The sequence below is a fragment of the Lipotes vexillifer genome, unplaced genomic scaffold (genome assembly GCF_000442215.2).
Source record: "Lipotes vexillifer unplaced genomic scaffold, Lipotes_vexillifer_v1.1 scaffold154, whole genome shotgun sequence".
NCBI classification, from domain to species: Eukaryota; Metazoa; Chordata; class Mammalia; order Artiodactyla; family Lipotidae; genus Lipotes; species Lipotes vexillifer.
In genome coordinates this window covers 326732-331000 of record NW_006783737.1, presented here as the reverse complement: position 1 = coordinate 331000, position 4269 = coordinate 326732, and the positions used below count along the sequence as shown (strand labels likewise).

The 4269-nt window shown below is 46.2% G+C and overlaps 1 non-coding gene across 1 annotated transcript; it reads left to right on the top strand.

Annotated features, from left to right (window-relative positions):
• The first annotated feature begins 2901 nt into the window (after positions 1-2901).
• TRNAF-GAA (transfer RNA phenylalanine (anticodon GAA)) lies at positions 2902-2974 on the top strand. Its single transcript has one exon. It is a non-coding gene; the product is annotated as a tRNA-Phe (tRNA).
• The last annotated feature ends 1295 nt before the right edge of the window (positions 2975-4269 follow it).

The window sequence follows — 4269 nt, the reverse complement described above, 5'->3', positions numbered from 1 at the left end:
TCTTTTCAACATGGAGTCCTTTTTCAACATTCTTTCCCTGATTTGAATGCCAATTTCTTTATCATCTGGTCCTTCCGACTGTGAGTGTGTTCATAGATTTTTTCACTTCACTTTAGCCCTTGGCATCTGGTCTCTGTGGACGTTCTGATGGCTCTTCTTGCCTCTGTAATCTTGCTGAACAAAGAAGATTTTCTCCCAAACTCAGTAATAATTTTCATTCCGGCTGTCAACGCTAAGGTGCTAAGCTAGAGGTTTCCAAACCTTCTCTGTTCATAACGCTCTGTGTCTCAGTAAGTTTTTCCAACGTTCCCAGGCCAAAAGAAATACCGAACAGTTCCTTTTATGAAGTACTCAGACCCAAACAATTTACTAAGTATTCATGTCCAATGACTTTGTTTGGAAAAACTTATACACATAAAAGAAAAGAAAGGTATATTTTTATTTCATTCTTAAACAACCAACATTACTTACCAATGGGCTGTGTGTACCTGTTGGGGAGTGCACAGTTTCTCCAACCTTGGAAGCAGATTCGACACCACTACTCTCATTTCCTGTTACACATTTATTTTCACGTGCACTTGCTTTTTATCACAACTGCTGAAAACCTAGCTTTGCAAAGAGATGACATCACTGAAAGAAGTGTAGAATGATCTATTGCTGAAACTAGGAACTACCTAGCAGTTTGTGCAGTGTCCCACAGATGTCCAGTATCACCGCGTTTCCCTCAAAAATCTAACATATTCTGCAGCCCCCTGTGAAAGCACTGCAGCGTCCCAGGTTGCTTTCCTGCACAGAACAGAAACTATGACACTAAGTCCTGAAAACTTTCCGTCCCCCTTGTAAAACGCGAATGACAAATATTGAGTTGATTGTTAAAAATCTTTTCTCTTGTGGTGAAACTGGTAGAGTTCATTATGTAGCCCCAAGGTGTGACTCTTTTTCATAGTTTACAAGTTGCGTGATCACATCATTGATTTTCCCTTCATTCTAGGATACTTTTAAGAGTGAAAGGGGTGCTACCATGACAGGATTCTGGGAGGTAAACAGGGACTGTCCTGGGCAAACTGGGCTGTGTGACCACCCAGTTAATTCATGACATACGTCATAACACTTATATTCTGAAATCCACCTTTAGTCAATGAATGGTCACTATTACAATGTAGTTTCTCTTATCTTGAATTTGCTGAAGGATCTTACATTAAATTCTGAAACATGAAGTTTATTGGTTGTGCTCTTCCTTCTCTTATCTCTCCAGTCGTCTTCCTTCCATTTCCCTTCAGACCCTGGACCTTTTCCTCACCCCTACCCATACCCCAAATCCCATCAAAACTTAACTTTCCTAGTCACCCAGGTTCAAGCCTTGCCTGCGGTATTTTGAGAATGTGAAAGGTAGCCACATTCACGACACACAAGAAAGGCTGTAAAAGCCCTCTTTCCCCATCTCTTTATATTTGACCCGCACAAGGCAGCTGCTCCAAGTTTCTTCTTCCACTCCAACCCCCCTGCCCCCAAGCCTGCACAGAACTGTTCATCCCCAAGCTCTCTTTGGTCCCTTTTCCTTCCTTAACCAATGACTTCTTTTAGATCTCAAGCTCTCCTGTTTGGATTTGACGCAACAAAGGAATTCAGAAAGTGACTCTACACCTTAGAGATTGCAAACACTTCCCATGTTCAAAACTTTTTTTTCTTTCATATTCGTATGCATGCATCCATCCATCCCTTAAAACTGGCTGTGAAACTTCCACTTACTTGGGTGAAAGGGCGGTGAGATTAACACCCCTGTCTTCAGAGAATTACAACTTAATTGGAGAGGGAAAAACAACAACAACAGACAATAGGATGTTCGGACATTGCAGAATGTCTGTGCTTGGCAGGTAGTTGGTGCTTCAGAAACATTCGTCAACTGGTGTAGGAGGTAGTATTGACATTGGATGATCGTCCTCAGTGAGCTCGCCAAGCTTTTACGGTGTGCCTATCTGGCTCTGTGCGAAGCGGTGGTGGGAAAGGGAGCATTTCGAGGACCCAGGAACACAGGGAGACTGCAGTCCTGCCTGCATGCCCTGGTCCACTTCTTGTCCACCTTAATCGTGAAAAGTGAGAGGTCAGAGCGGGAAGGGCCGACTCCTTGGGCAGAGGGCAAGCCAAAGGGACCACCCTGCACGGGGCTCGCGGGTACCAGCTGGGGGAAGACGAATCCACGCCCACTTCCCGAGGAGCCGCGGAGCCCTGGGGGCGGGGAGTGGTGAGCTAGGGGCGCGCAGGCGTCGCCCCGACGCGCTGCCGCCGTAGCTGCTTTTGACTCCGCTCCGCCGGGCTGCGGGCCAGCCCAACCCCCGCCCCCCCAATCCCGCAGCGGGGACACCGGGTCGTTCACGACGCCTGCTGTCGATGATTAAACCAAAGGTTTGGATTATACTGAAAAAAGTAAGTAACGTACAGTGCACTTAGTCATGGCTTGTAAAAAGCAGGCAGAAGAATGTTGATACGGATAACCATTTAAATTATTTTTTCTTTTTCTTTTTTAACATATAACCATTTAATAGGACAAGGAAGAAACGCTGTAAGTGATTACTAGGAAAAGACGGCAGGGGCGGACGCGAAGAGTTCAGTGATAGTTTACTCTAGACACGACCAAGCAGGCGCCGAAATAGCTCAGTTGGGAGAGCGAGACTGAAGAGAAAAAAGTAAGTAACGTACAGTGCACTTAGTCATGGCTTGTAAAAAGCAGGCAGAAGAATGTTGATACGGATAACCATTTAAATTATTTTTTCTTTTTCTTTTTTAACATATAACCATTTAATAGGACAAGGAAGAAACGCTGTAAGTGATTACTAGGAAAAGACGGCAGGGGCGGACGCGAAGAGTTCAGTGATAGTTTACTCTAGACACGACCAAGCAGGCGCCGAAATAGCTCAGTTGGGAGAGCGTTAGACTGAAGATCTAAAGGTCCCTGGTTCGATCCCGGGTTTCGGCAGTCCTTCTTTTTCGATTGGAATTTCTCGTAGGATCACCCGTTTAGAGTAACCTGGCTCATGAATTCCACCCCAGGTAAAAACTGGGATTTGAAGGGCGAGCGAGAAGTGGAAACAGCCGTTCTCAGTCATCCCTGGGAATGTGGCCGCTATTCACTGCTACTTCCGAGGCGCCTCCGTCGGAGGCGCTGCTGCGCGTGCTCAGTGGGAAGCGTGGGGGGTGGGGGCGGGGCCAGAGACGCCCTGCTCGAGATCCGAAGTGCGGGGTACGAGGCTCGCGCCCGGTGGTGAGAGGGGGCAGCGCTCTGGTCGCGGTGCCAAAGGAATAGGTCTGTGTCGGAGGGCGAGAAACAACTTCGTCCCAAATCTCATTCCCAAAGCATCCCAATTTGAAAAGCAAAACCCTGCTGTTTAATCAAATGGTCCCCCTCTGGCCTTGCCCGAGAAGGGAACCGGGCAGCTAGGTATTTTTGGTTAGAAGCGCACGAAGCGCGCTTTTACAGCTCTGTAAAATTAGTCTTGCATCGCAACAACTTTAATTAGAGTCTAGATCAGTGGTTCGCAAAGTGCGGTCCCAGGACCACCAGCAGTCACGGCTTCACCTGGGAACTACTTGGAAATGCAAATTCTCGCCCGTGCTTCACACCTACTGAATGGGAAACTCTGGGGTGGTCCCAGCCTTAGGTATTCTAACAAGTCTTCAGGGATTTCTGAAGCGGTCAAAGTTTGAGAGCCACTTACCTAGACATTCCTTTCAATGTTTAAAAGAGCCCTTTCCTAAGGCCGTTTTTGTGAACAAGCTTTTACCTTGTGCAGTCTTTTGTCCTGCAAGTCTGATATAAAACTTTGGCACGTGCTTGGAATTAATTTTTCTGAAAATTTTTGCTTTCATGGTGAGTGTGTGTGTTGGTGGTGGGATGTGCTGGGGCATCGACTCTGGTAGCTATCTGTAGGACCCACCCCAAGGCTAACCTAGGCGCTGTGGAGTAAAGAAAATGGAGCCCAGGGGCCTGATTATGTATTGTGTTGGCTCCTGGGAGCTGAGCCAGGACCCAGAGGTAGAAAATGAAGGATTAAATTAAATTTTAATTTAATTTAATTTAATTAAAGAAGGAAGAAATTTCAGTCTATTTTGGAGTCACTAGAAAAGCGAAGATTTAGTTTAGTGAGGTGATGAGTTGCTGGTCAGCAGATGAGAGACAGTCACTTGTGGGATTTATGCATTAAATCTTGCATATATTCTGCTTCTGTTGGTTTGAAAGGGAAGGCCGCTCACATTTATGAAGTCTCGTGTGCC